Here is a 15405-nt window from a genome sequence, read left to right on the forward strand (position 1 = left end):
GCTGGTACTCTTATATCACGTCTTTAATGTTTGATCATTTAAAAATACCATCATGGTAACAAATGGAAAATGAGCTTAGTTCGAGAACAGATAAGTTAAGTTTACACTTCTAAAAATAATTAAGTTGAGATTATATGATCATTTAAAGTTAAATATGAATGAATTAACTCAGAATTTAAAGGTAGAGCAATTAAAAATCTGCAAGTTATATTATAGCTATTTATTTTTGAGGTTTGCCAATTTATTCAGGTTAACAGTCTATTCACAGCAATGCCACCATTTTGGGTTCCTCAAAGAGCCTTTCAGTTACGTTTTTTTCTTAGTGTGAAGAAAATTTAAATAATCTAAAGAAGGTTTTTTCTTATAAAGCACATTTATGCAATGGAAAGTTTCTTCACATAGATGCCAATAAAGAACCATTATTTTAAGATTATTGATATTGGCAAAGTTTTTAGACTCTGTTGAGATCTTGTCAATGCTCCATTAGATTATCTTTTTTTCAGAACCTCTGAGAAGCTTCTGCACATTAGTTCTCCATTAAACAATTGTGACCAACACACTTTCATGGCAGTTTGTAACTATTTCAACTTATGGAAAAAACAAAACAAATCAAACAAACAAAATTGCTCTGCAAAATGTTGCCCTCAAAATCCAGTCAAGAATCACGAGTTTTGCATAAATATGAAATATTTCCAAACAGACATCTCGCAATGGGTACAAGCTTGGTTTAAAAAGTGACTTATCTGATTCATACAGTGCAACATTATTGACAATGGACCTCTTATGATCTAATTATATTTGTGTATGGTCTGCTTGCTTATAGTTTTGGAATTGGGGTTGAGGTGGACCTGCGTGCTTATAGGCCAAAATTAAGCCTTTTATTTAGATTTACACATTTCAATTTGTAGTAAAATTCCATCAAATTGAATAATCCTTACATAATTTAATTATTCAATTAGACTATGCAAACTAAGTTGTTCAATTAAATTTTGTAAGGATTATTCAAATCAACCATACTGCCTATACGAATCACATCATACACAAAATCATAACCTCGTACAATATTTTTTTTTACTAATCAGATCAGGTTGATCTTAGTCTTATTTGTGATTTTTCTGTCGAAAGAAACACACCTAATTTCAGTGTCCTTTCGATTAAAATGAATAGGCCTTTTCTGTGGCTTTTGTGTTTTGCTTGAACATTCAGTTCTACTTTCAGAGAGAGAAAAGTATTTGTATGCAGCAGTGTTGTGCAAGATTATTCAGACATTTTTCAGCATCTTTATGAATCAGTGGCGGTGGTAATAAATAACAAACTGAACAGGGTTTCCTTGAGATCTGAGCATGTGCATGTTTGTGCCATTGGGGTTTCATTAGAGAGGTGTGAAGGGGTGTGTTGTGTATTTGTGTGTGGACTGGTGGGGGAAGGGTACACATTTTACCTCCTTTGAGGAAACCTTCTTTGTGTACCTTCACTGTCTATTAGAAGAAAAAAGGTTCATGTACTTGGTTTGCATTCATCGTTTTCCCTCATTTGAATCAAATATAGCGTGAGAGGGAGGGGATAGGATGGTAGAGCGAAAGAGAGTTGAGGGGGAGTGGGAGGGGATGATTTAGGCTATCATGAAAGGAATATAGAGACAGAGTGAGAAAAGAAGGATCGTGTCGTGCAGACGACAACATCCTTATTGCGACGGAGGCTGCAGTTGCTTGCTAAAGAGAGAGAGAAAAAATTGTAACATTAGTAAAGGCCAGTGCTCGTTATTGACGCAGCGCGCAGCATCAGCAGCGTCACTGGAGGAGGAAGAGAGAGCACGTCCTCATTTAAAGCTGTTTTACAAAGGTAAGAAAGCGCTTTTAAAAACTAAACTGCAATGATTCATTTAACATTATCATTTATAATGCCTTCAAATTGCTCTCTTGCGTTTTGATGACTATTTTAGGACGACACGCGTTGTGTTTATAGTCTGCTCTGAGAATTGAAGCATCCTATTAAAACCATTTATTTGAAAGGGATTGCGCAATACAGTCCAGCGGAATTTGTATTTGGTAATATTCCGGTTATCTGTGTCATACTGCAGTTATTAGGAGGCCATTATGAAATAAACACGTTTATTGTAGAATAATGTGGCGGACTGGTGAGAACCGATAGTGGCAGCGTTTTGTTTACACGGGAGTGACGACCCTCACTGAAATCATAGCGGCTGATAGACAGGCATGTGTCTTGTACCTTAAACACATGTCTAGACTACAGGTCAAAATCAACCTAAATTACCCTTTGAGGAAGTCTGTTATATACCAGAAGTGTATTATAAGGGAGATATGGGGCAATTGCAACGCTGAAACTCTGTGTTGAATTAAAAACTAACGTGGAGATGGAAGTTTTGAGGCAAAATGTCCAATTACAGAAATGTGTGGTGTGCCAGTGGTTTTGTATTTTGCTTTCTGACACCTTGTCACATTGTTGTTATTACTGGGGCAAGTTGTTACACATGGTTTAAATTTTAAATTATGAATGTGGTTTAGTTTAATTTAGCTAATATCCAATAACGATATTTTCTATCATAGGCTACAATATATATTTTTTTATTAACAATGTTCAGAAGCTTTTTATGGCCAAGCATTTTAGGCATGTCTCTTTACAGAAATTAACTTAAAAAATAAACTAGGCTAGATGTTCAATTCTGTGTTGAGATATTATTGTACTGCAGCCTTGAAATATTTAGCAGGAAGTTGAAATAATAAATTAAAGGATGATAATATAGGCATTTACAATTCAGTCATATTCAGCAACATGTTGTATGTAAAGAATGCAGACCGAGTATGAACAAACTGCTTTAGTTCATGAATTCTGATCATACACAAAAGCTGACCAAGGTCAGTATTCCCCAATACTAACCGCCTTGTTCATTGACTCAGCCTCATGGCATGAAATTCTCGTTCATGTGTTGGGGTTTTATCCGGTTTTTATCAATTGAATCTGCAGCACTTTAGAAAAGCTGTCCTGCTACTGAGAACTGATTCAATCCCATTTGCACCATTCTTTTCTGTGGGTTTCCCTTTGAGTTTTGTTCTTCACTAGAGAATCTCAATCTCAGAATTCTCAGTAAGTGCTTTGAGCTCTTTGATCTCTGCCTGCCTCTTTCATGCCATCTAAAGCACCAGAATATCTAAGTTAGATCTAATAAGCATGACCATAAACTGAACTTGACCGGTCTTTCACATTGTAAATGAATCTTGATTTTAGTCCAGCTGCATTTTGAAAACTGGCAAGGTACTTTGGGCAAAGCAATGCAGGTAGTATATAAATGGTCAATGACCATTTTATTGGTGACAGAGAGCATTTCATAGGCGCTTTGGAGGCTGGGGACAGTCATGGCCAGGGGTTAAACCTGATAGTGACAGACCGAGCAGTGCCAGCAAATTAAAGCTCAGTGAAGCACTGTGGAAAAGTACACCATGGACTGCTAATGCTGGCCCGCAGCAGCCCCGTCAGAGTGCTCAGGTGTGCGGCCGAAAATGCGAGAGAAAAAAACGTAAGTAGATCTTGGACACGATGGTGCTGAATGTGGCAGACTCTGATTTTGACAGACTTATGACCTAGAATTTTTTATAAAATAATTCATGTAAATATAGCTTCACAATCTACTGGAATGAGGGCGTGTGCTATATCCACCCAGCCTCATAAAACATTCACAAGATCTTTTAGAAGCAGATGAGGTTGAGCGATCAAGTAGACTCATACTGCCGGGCAGAGGTGTGTACAGATCTTTTTGACCGGTGTGGCCCACATTAAAAATATAGCAAAAAAAATACATCCGATTCATAATGTGCTTTTCTAATACCCAAAATATTCCAAAATGTGTAGCCACAGAACATGTAACCACAATAATTAATATATGCATGCACTACTGTTCAAAAGTCTCTTACCCAAGGCTGCATTTATGTGGCTAAATATACAGTACAGTAATATTATTATAATTTAAAATAATCTGATATTAATAATCTGAATTTATTATTACTCTACATTCTAATGTGTAGATTTTGTGCTCAAGAAACATTTATTATTATTAATAATTAAAAACAGTTGCGTTGCTTAATATTTTTGTGGAAAACATGATGCAGGATTCTTTGATGAAAAAGCATTTATTTAAAATATTAATCTTTTGTAACATAATTATTGTTTTTCATGTCCCTTTTGATCAATTTAATGGACCCGTGCAAAATAAAAGTATTCATTTAGAATCTCCAAACTTTGAAATGGTATTGTTATTGTAACAAGATTAGGAACTTCACATTGACTATTTGAAAAATATTATGCTAATTGACATTGTGTATTTTGTCTACTCAAATACGCAGGGTGCTCTATTTTTATTATTATTATTAATAATAATATTGTTTCTATACAAATGTCAATCATATTTGGCCATTGAATTGCTCCTCACTTTTTTTTTTTAAATTGCAACTTTAAAGACAGAAAATAGTCAGAAAAACGTTTGTGCTTTTTTGTGTTTGTGTTCAATATAATATAATATTTTTAGTTTTAATTGCACAACCTCAAAGTCCTAAAATACTTAAAATTTTTAACCTAGCTGCTCAAGCTTTGCATTTTGGAGTGGCATCTGGCCTGGCCTATCAGATTTTTTGGGTGAGTTGAGGTTTATTAGCTTTATTAGCCAGTCCCTACTTGTAGAATCGTTCTCTGTCTAAATCATATCTGTTCCTATAGGCTACATTTTATGCTGTAAAGAAATGAGGCAGATTCTGTGCTTTATAAAGGACTAATGGTTTCCATGCTGCTTTTCTGCTAGAATGTCAAGGTTAGGAACTGTGATTCAGCTCAGATCAATAAACCTATTTCTGCAACTGGGCAGTGGGCAAACTTATAGCTAGTCCACATGATTAATTTGTTCATGTTGTGACGTGTTTGAATGACTCATTGCTGAAAATAAAATGCTTTGTCAAATACCCTTAAAGCTACACTGTGTAACTTTTTTAGTTTATTCTTAGCTAAAAACACTTACTTCTTTTAAAAATATATGTTCTCATTAATGTATATTTACTTCTTTCAAGTAATAAATTATTCTCGTAAGTTTATAATATGCCATTGAAAATACATACGGGTGAGGGGTTCGAATGCCGGTCGCCATGTTGGTCCTCCATCTTGAAAGTACATTAGCCAAAGAGGGACATAACCGTAAATTCAAGCTTCGCCTTTCGTGTTTTAACACTCGATGAGACCGTGTTGAATGTGAAGAGGGGGATTGCCATGTTAATCTTGGACTAAATAGCCCACCGTAGGAGTTGAAACGAAATCAGAATTGAAAGGAACTGAAACTAATTCACTGGATGGTCATATATCTTTACACCGCTAGATGGGGGAAAATGTCACACAGTGTAGCTTTAAAATGTGTTTTATGTGGTAACAGGAGTCAGATTTCACTTATTATATGATGAGAGTAAAGGCCCGTTCGCACCAAGAACGATATACACTGGTATAAAATGTCTACACTCTATAACTATTAGCATCTAGCCTAGAAATCTAGACGCACCCTAGCGGCAGAAAATCTAATCTGCCCGCGAGGGTCGTCTAGCAACTCTCAATACCCTTCTGAGCTGTATTCCCCTAACTCTTGCCGGGCCAATCACATCGTGTATATAGTCGGTGGGCGGGGCCATAATGATGACGGCCTAGTTGCGTTTGCGTGCTTCTAGTGAACACAGAAACTGGCAAACGGCGGTCTTTTGAATCAGCTTTGACCGCGACTGTGGAAGACTTGGAGTTAAGCTTTTCTCTGAGAAAAGAACAAAGAACGCCACTGAAGTCATTCTTAAAAAGGGAAGATGTGTTCGGAGTTTAGCCGACCGGATACGGCGAATGTTTAATCTATCAACAAGCTCTGTTTCACATTCATTGCTCTGGTTGGTTGTAGCGCTATCCTGTGGCGTGCAGAGGTAAAGACAACCGTTTATCCCGCCCCTCGGATTGAGCCCTGTCAATGGTGAGTTTCCAGACCAAACATCTTGATGTGGGTCTGGCTTGTCAGGCTAATTAGCATCCACACCAGTGGACAATATTGTTCTGTTAATTCTAAGCACCTGCTTGTCTGTCGCTTTAATGCGACAAATGTGGATCTGCAACAAATTACTGTTTTCAAACAGGTATCTGCATTTCCTGCATTTTAAATTTGAAATGACACACTTTGGCTATAAATACCATTTTATAATATCATTATTAAATGCTTTCTTCTATATTCACATTTCATAAGTGGCAGCTAAAAGACACTTGTAGAAAGCTAAAGCGACCCAGTAATCCTTTCAAGGATCGTGGATGAAGTGAGAATAAGACGCATCCGCAGCGCTGTGTGAGAATCTGTGTTAATGTGAGATGAAATTAGATTAGTATGGGAGCTGGAAGTACATTCTTGTCCAGCTGCTGAAAAATGATCCTATAGAGAGCAAGAGCGCTGAAGCCATGAGCTCAGGCAGTCAGGATGATGTGCTTACTGAAGAGAAGTTTTAACTGAAGCCAAGTGAATCTGAACTCAAGCATCGCATATATTTGAAAGACTCATTCATCCATGAGAGTGTGTACTTACTTAACCATGAACTGCACACATCCAGGTCACAAGTGCCTTTAGCAGTTCAACCGATCACTGGAGTGCCAATAAAAATGTCTTATCAAATAGAGAGGGGTAGTTCACTGGGAAGTTCGAAGACCACAGGGTCAAATGTCTTTGTCAGAGGGTTGTTAAGGTCAAGGACCTCCACATCTGTTGGGTTATGGGGGTCTCAGTGAGATATGGCCATAGAGAGAATGGATGGGCCTGTGTGTGAAGAAGGAGGTGGCAGATGAGGAGGACTGGGGAGTTTCTCACTTCTCTGATCTCTACTGAAGTGCTCAAGTACAGATGGGCTTCTGTTTTGTGTCCTGCAATGAGCACTTCTGGGATATAGAGTGGTCATTGTTCTGGGATATAGATGCTGTTTCTGTCAGCGTGCACATGCCATGCTCCAACTGAAGTCACTTGGCATCGTAATTGCCATCTCTTCCTCGGTACGGCCATCCACTGTCCCAGCGTCATCTGTTTTAATAGGTCTTATCACAGTAAATGTGTAATAGAGAGAGTTTTCCCTGCAGTCTCTCCTGGTCTCTTCACTATGAGATCGGCAACATTTGTTTCAGTCAAAAGAATAGTTGAATAGTTAGCTGGAATATTATTAATGATGTTATGGTTAAAATTAAAGATACAAATGTATTATTACAAGATTATGCCATTCAAAAGTCATTGTTCATGAATCAGTGGATTGATCCATGATTCGGATCGCCAATGTCATGAGATTTCAGTAGTTTGGCAGTTTGACATGCGATCCGAATCATGAATCAATAAGCTGATTCATGGCTGTTTGAATCTTTATTTGAGGTTTAAAAACAAACGCAGAAGAGAAGACAATGCTGAATAAAGTCGTCGTTTTTTTTAATTTTTGGAACAAAAGGTATTTTCGATGCTTCGAGAGATTCTAATTAACTAACTAATGACACATATGGACTACTTTGATGATGTTTTTATTCCTTTCTGGACATGGACAGTATAGTGTGCATACACTTGAATACGCTCTCGGACTAAATATAAAATATCTTCAACTGTGTTCCGAAGATGATTGGAGGTCTTACGGGTGTGGAACGACATTAGGGTGAGTCATTAATGACATCAATTTCATTTTTGAGTGATCTAACCCTTTAAGTGTGATTATTATTAAAGGGGGGGTGAAATGCTGTTTCATGCATACTGAGCTTTTTACACTGTTAAAGACTTGGATTCCCATCCTAAACATAGACAAAGTTTCAAAAACTAATGTTGGACGTTTGATGGAGTATTTCTGTGTCAAAAATACTCCTTCTGGTTTCTCACAAGTTTCGGAGAGTTTTTTTCGAGTATGGGTCGGCTTGACGTAGGAGTGGAAGGTCCTTGTATGGGCCGTATGGGCTCTTCTCCCGGTAGGGTGCGCGCGTGTGACTAGAGCGAGAGAGGAAATGCACGCCCATAAACACTTTGCACCGCGCTCCACTTTATTCCTATGGGTGGGTGACATCAAGCGACTTCAACGCTTCAGCACAGCATTCCGGGAAGGCAGCACTGCATTTGAACCGATTTGAACGCAGAAATGACGGGAAGCTTCACAACATCGCTTCAGTCACGTCGCAAAGTGGATCTCCACGGTCACTGCTGTCACAGAACTTCACCAAATCATACCAAAGAAGTGTGTTTTTGACGGAGCGGTCCCAGCGTGAGTAAAACTGCTTCAAATGTCTCTGCTATTGGCTACCGTCGCATGAGTAAACATCAGTAAACAACACGATCGCGTGCTTCGTCATTCAAATGCGCTAACGTTACTCCATTGTTGTTCTATTTATAACGTTAAACTAGTCTGACGTGCAAAACCGTTTTGCTTGCTACTGCTAAGGTTTAGTCGCATACAATAGTCCATAAACCGAATCATGTCCTCATAAACTGCGAGTAAACAAACGCAAATGTTGACAGGCCACTAAATACAGTACATACCACAGAGACGGACGTCCTGATGTTGCTGTTTCTCCTGTTCAATTTATTACAGCCTCAGATTTAACTCTGGATCATATATCTATTAGCTGAGATCGATAGCGATGGGTTTCTCCACGCTTGAGGACGTCACCGCTTTGTGCGCACTCATCATTCTTTAGCTCCGCCCACACGATACGCCTCCAGGCGCTCGTTTTTTTCCGGAAAGACTCAGTACAGCCTATATTTATTTTATAAATATAATAAAAATAAAGACTTTTCGGAGATATGAAGGATGCAATACTACTCTATAGGTACTCAAGATTGACATGAGATTGACTGAAACTGAGTGTTTTACCCCCCCTTTAAAATGCACCAAAAAAAACATGCAAACCAACTCTATGGGCAGTAGACAATGGCAAAGTCAAACAGGCTGGAATCGAAATTCAGATCAGTCCATCGGCATATAATATCCAGTCGTGAGTCCAAGCTAGTGCAGGCCTAGTGCACGTTTTTGAGAAACCCCTTACCTTGTCTATAAAGACTACAGATCTATAGTGATCGCTACTGAATGGCACCTTTTGTATTTTAGAACGATTATAGCCAAATATCTGTCACAAGAACGATTAACCTATAACGAACACTAAACATTGGCTTTATTATAGCCAAATTAAACACAGAACCATGTTTAGCATGCCTGTAGATGATACACAATACATAAAAGCTCTGATCAAAGAATAATTTACACTTATTCCAAGCAGTTTCGCTGTTGAGATTTAAAAAAAAGTTTGTAACGTTAGGTGTTTGTCGGATAACGTTGAATATCGGTGAATGAGCATTTAACAAACTGGTTTGCAGAGCCAAACAGCGTTGTCATTTGTTTACTTCCTTGCTGCAACGTACAATTAACAATACAAACTATATCAGAAAAAACCGTTTTTAAAGTTGGAACGTCTCCATCTTTCAGGACAAGCCATTGTGCGAATCCTGCATTGAATAAGCGACGATTGTGGAAGCCGTAAAATTCCTCGGTAAAATGTGCAACACAGAGAGCGAGATTTGGGTAATAATTATATATTTTAACCATTGATCCCTAACTCCCCCGTCCCTAGGAAGGCTGAACAAAGTGGACCTGCAATCCGGATATTTAAAAAAAAAACAGCATTTCGTCGGCATTGCGGCAACAACACTCCAGCCTACTAACTTTTCTCCACAGCAATAAAAAAATGGCCTTGTCCCCCTTATTTAATATTCTCAAAGTAGGGGTTTATGTAAATATTGGGGTTAGTGTCAATCTACCCTGGAGGAACGTCTGTAGTCCCTACCGGCCGTTTGCTGTAGTCCTTAGAAATTGTTTTTTTAAAGCAAATATCTCTCTTGTTTTTAAATTTAAATGTTGTAACTTTGCAGATGTTGTTTATGCTCAAACAGCAACATTACACACTAGCTAAAGTTAGAAAAGTGAAATCGTTTTTCCACCCCTTTAACAAAATAATGGGGAAAGAGGCTGGAAACAAAATATAGCCGAGAAATTAAGAAGCAATAGATTGATTAGATCTATCAATGTTTAACTTTTATTCCTTAAACTAAACTGTTCAAAGAATGTTCCTTTTGAGATATGGGACAAAAAAGACTATAATCTGCCTTTTGAAGGTCACCATATTTCAGCCTGTTCTCTCTTCAAAAGGACAAGCATATCATCGTACCCTATGAAGTGAGCCAAAGCTATTACAGGACATTTCATCTTGGCAGGCTGTCAGCGCTCACAGACTATCATGTTGATATTTTAGTTACAGGAGGACTAGTGGGTCCACATGAGGCTGTTTGTCTTCTCAGGTCCCTCGCCCTCACACACTTTCTCTTGTGAGTTTGATACATTGCCGTGGCCTTCAGGGCCAGACTGGCACCACCTTACGTACCATCTGCAAGGCATGGGGAGGAAATGAGGTGAGGTTAAATGTGTGGATGCATATAAGGACAATTGAAACAGGTGGTGCTCAAGCTGCCACTGTAGTTTTATGTACTGAATGTGCGCATCATGCATATTTAATATTTATGGGTGATTCTATATTTAGGGCCACGTTTGACTACTTAAAATCTTGAAGAATGAAACTTAATTAATATGACACGATAGACTCTAAACAGCTTTGATCAGTAATGCTTTCTTTATATTTTTTGTTTTTTGTTAAGCTTTTTAAACCCTTTACGGTCTCCTTGCTTGGTGCTGTTTTTATTAATTGTCTTTTTTTCATATTGCATATTTTAGATATCATTATAAATGTTGTATAATTTAAATGCTTAAGAACTCATTGAATGTAACGTCACCATGGAAACAGTATTGTAAATTAGGCCCCTCCCCTAGTGGGCGGTGTCAGGTTTCATATTACAAAATTTGTTAACTACTTTATAATCAAACCCTTTTCTAATCTTGACAAAACACGTAGTGTCGAAAAGGTCTCCTCAAATTTTTAAAGGTTCCATATGTACTATTTTGTGATAGTAATGATATTTAGACAGAAATGTATTCATTTGTTAATAATAAAAACAGGAATATACATGGAAGGTGTGTGACACCCGGTGGCTATTTTTGGTACAGCGCTTAAACAAAATCACATATGAACTTAAAGGGATAGTTCACCCAAAAAATGGAATTCAAAGAATTCTGTCATCATTTACTCACCCTCAAGTTGTTCCAAACCTTTATGAGTTTCTTTGTTCTGCTGAACACTAAAGATATTTTGAAGAATGTTTGTAACCAAACAGATAGAACAACCATAGTCTACCATGGGGAAAAACACTATGGTTGTCAATGGTTGCTCTATCTGCTTACTTACAAACATTTTTCAAAATATCTTTTGTGTTCAGCAGAACAAAGAAACTCATAAAGGTTTAGGGTGAGTAAATGATGGCAGGATTTTCATTTTTGTGTGAACTATCCCTTTAAATATTTGTGATATCAACTTTAAAGGTCCCGTTCTTCGCATGTTTTCGAAGCTTTGATGATGTTTACAGTGTGCAATATAACATGAGTTCATGTTTCGCGTGTAAAAAACACAGTATTTTTCACACAATTGACTTATCTGCACAGCGCTGTTTCCTCTGTCCTAAAAACGGCCTGATGATTTCCTTGTTCTATGAAGTCTCTCCTTCAAAAACACGTAACGAGTTCTGATTGGGCCAGCGCTTCCCGTGTTGTGATTGGACAGCAACTTAGCGCACTTTGCCCGGAAAGGTCCCGCTGTCATGACAAATCCTGTCCCCCTGTGAAATCGTGTCCGCAAGGACCCCCAGAGCGATTCTATTGGCTGAAAGAAATTTTAATAGGTAATATGTTCAGAGCCTGATTACAATTCTTACACAATCGCGTTTTGATTTCTGCTGTTTACATTGTGTTAAAATAGTCTTTAATGTCTTACAAAGCATATGTTTCATATATTAGTAGTATATAACTGGGTATAAGTGCTTATATAAGTATATAATTCAGAACATGTTTTTGCTCCCATTATAGCAATCAATTACATATTTCAAATAAATGTTTTGCGTGTGTACTTAGTATGGCAATGAATTCATAGTTTATTAGTTTATTATTTAGTTATTTTTAAACAATTGATTGTCCAGAACCATGTATAACAACTTTTGATAAGGCATTTAAAACCGCTACCAGCGGACACGATTTCACAGGGGGACAGGATTTGTCATGACACCGCCTCTTACCATAACGGGGAGATGCAAGCGCTAAATGCGCGCTCTTCACCACACGGGAGAGCAAGAAGACCACGCCCTCTATTTTGCGTGCACTTGTGGGCGGAGGGTTAGTCAACAAACGGTTCTAGTGACGTCATTACATCCCTGCACTTCCTGCTGTAGTCCAAACCGGCCGTTCGCTGTAGGCTTTGAAAGGGAACTTCTGTTAAATAAAATATCTCGCTTGACATTGAACTTTGAGCTTTATAATTTTACAGGTATTATTTATGCTCTAACAGCAACATTACACAATAACTAAAGTTTGAAAGATGGAATCGCAAAGAACGGGACCTTTAAATTTGAAAAAAAAAAAAAAAAACTTAGTAAGATTAATGGCTTTGATTTTATAGTAATTTTAAAGTCCCAATTATTTTGTAAAATATATATATATATATATATATATATATATATATATATATATATATATATATATATTTTATTATTATTATTATTATTATTATTATTTTTCCTTTGTTGCACTTTGAGATTCTTTGGAATGAAAAGTGCATTATAAATAAAATCTATTATTATTATATTACTATATAAAATAAAAATGTTTTGTATAGTACATTCGATTTACAGTAAACTTCCATAGCCTTTTATGCAATCATCTGTTGAATGTCTTCTTTAAAACAAGACTAGAACATAGGTCTATATTCCAAAGCATTACAACCATTTAATTTGGAATAGCGCATTTTTCACGTCTACCTTATTCTCAAAAAAGGTAGGTGACAGTTATGGGGTTAATCAGTCACCTTTATTTATATAGCGCTTTTTAAAATGCCAATTGTTTCAAAGCAGCTGCAATGTTAACAGGAAAATAATGCAACAGAATTTGATTATACAGCACCAACTGAGCAAGCCAAAAGGCGACAGTGGCAAGGAACCAAAACTCCTTCTGGGCCATAATGGAGAAAAACCTTGAGAGAAACCAGGCTCAGTCGGTGTGCTAGTTCTCCCCTGGCCAATGAACAAATAGTGTATGATTATGATTCTGGCAACATTAGAAGTCATATTAGATCGATAGATATTAAATATTATTCAAAAGATTGGAGTCGTCATGCCGGAGACGGGTTTAATGAGGACGTCGTGTCGATGCAGCATTTACAGGAATGAGTTTAAATGACACGCTCTCTGCAGACATTTCAGGGATGTGTTGGTCATGTCCAGGCGCAGGTCCACCATCTGGTCTGGATACGGCCTGTATACGGCTGACTGCAGTAGACCTCAGGTTAAACAGAGAGACTAACATTATGCCATTCTTCTTATGATGTAACGAGTACATCAGGTGTTATGGGAAGCATTCCCGGTTCCGGCTGAGTTAATGCAGCTTAACAATCATTTAACTGATTTTTAATGCATTTATTATAGATTAATGCATTTGTTAATGCATTTTAACAGATTATGGGTCAATGCCTTTATAGATGGGTTTAGTATTTCAACATTCTGAAATTATTTTAAATAGGCTAAATGTTGAAGTATTACTATTTTTAAAATATATATAATATAATATAATATAATATAATATAATATAATATAGAATTAATAATAGAAATATTCTATGCTAATATATCCTTTGAAAATATGATGATTGTTTACAAAAAAGAAAAGAAAAAGGAATCTATACAATCATTATAGGGGACCAAACTGAATCACTTGTATAAAGTCTTGAATATGTGCCATAAAGTCTTTTAGCATTGCAGATTTGGAGTACAAACAAGAAATACTTGTTGAAATACAAATTGAGAGGTGCCACAGTGCAGCTTAATGCCAATTTAGAAGATCAAGCTTTGCTTAATGAAAATATCATATTTGCTAATGAAACATATCACTGTTTAGACTAAACAATTTTAGCACAGGCCTTAGGATCTGTGAAATCTGATCCATTCCAGCTTGAACAGAGATCTGGTTTCAGATGTTCACACAAGCCAAGGCAAAAACAGAATTTTAAGCTGACGATTCTTATCACGACTGGCTGCCACGATGCTGTCTAAAGCCATGCTGTAGCCAGCCTCAGCACTTTTCCTAGCATCTGTGCTTTCCTGTCTATTGTGGTGGCTCCAATTAGAGCGACTGTGACAGTAAGGTATCCTGAGGTACATTATATTAGTATGCAGGTGACAGCTCAATGTATAGGCCATGGACAGCCGCACAATGTTAAATACAAGCAAACTTAAATTGCTGGTATATTTTTCTGAATGAAAGGTACCACACTTAAGACCCACTTAATTTTTGGATAGCCGCCCTTTAAACCTCATTTAACATTTCTTTTGATTATTGCCGCTTCAGTGAATGACAGCTAGGTGAAATATCGGGAAAGGCAAGACTTAAATAATGCATAAGAGGCAGTATGTCAGCAGAGTCAATGAGCCCATGCAGGATTTGTAGACCCCTGCCCTAAGTCGCATATTATCATTGTTGGGAACCGCTACAACATATACAGAAATAAAAACTTGATTGGTTTAAAATAAAAATGGGTTACATTTGTTAAAAAGTTTTATGTTGTGTAATAAAGACAATTGTTATCTAATGACAAAATGATCTTTCATGCAAGACAATAGGGCTGCAAAGAGTAGAAGAAAAAGTGCAATGGAAAATGTTAGTATTCATGTGCAAGTGTATCCCATTCATGACCCATAAGCATCCTTCTGCTCATGTTTAATTTCAGTGCATGGCTGGATAGAAACATAATATAAGACTACAGTAAGCTTGGATAAGCTCTTGGTAGTATCTGTTAATTACACATTGGCATTTACACTTTAATTATACTCTCTGCTCTGTTTTATTGTCATGGTTCATAGATTCTAGGCTTAATGGCATAGTCTTTATAATGATTGAGATTAATGTGCCCAAGCCTTTCATTCTGAAAACAGTAAGTTCTGTTCAGACACTGCTCTGAGCAAACAATCACAGCAAACAGCTAATCATGGCATGAATACTCATGAAAGGATGCTCATGGTGTTGAGTCCACACAGACCTGTAGTTTTAGATTAGCTGTGGAGTGACTACTAAGACACATATTTGTTTTCTTGTTAGAGAATTGGTAAGGGAGGCACAAGCAAATGCAACACAGTAAACCAAAACAAAAGCATATAGATGTGCTTGTTCTGCATTATTATTCA

The 15405-nt window shown here is 37.2% G+C and overlaps 1 protein-coding gene across 1 annotated transcript in view; it reads left to right on the forward strand.

The window, feature by feature from the left end:
- The first annotated feature begins 1606 nt into the window (after positions 1-1606).
- The window catches only part of cntn2 (contactin 2), a 46615-nt gene continuing 32816 nt past the window's right edge, over positions 1607-15405 (forward strand). Inside the window, exon 1 of the mRNA XM_067431091.1 lies at positions 1607-1842. The gene's annotated coding sequence lies outside the window, so the exon portion shown is untranslated. The remainder of the gene's footprint in view (positions 1843-15405) is intronic.

The sequence above is a fragment of the Pseudorasbora parva genome, chromosome 22 (assembly GCF_024679245.1).
Source record: "Pseudorasbora parva isolate DD20220531a chromosome 22, ASM2467924v1, whole genome shotgun sequence".
Classification (NCBI taxonomy): domain Eukaryota; kingdom Metazoa; phylum Chordata; class Actinopteri; order Cypriniformes; family Gobionidae; genus Pseudorasbora; species Pseudorasbora parva.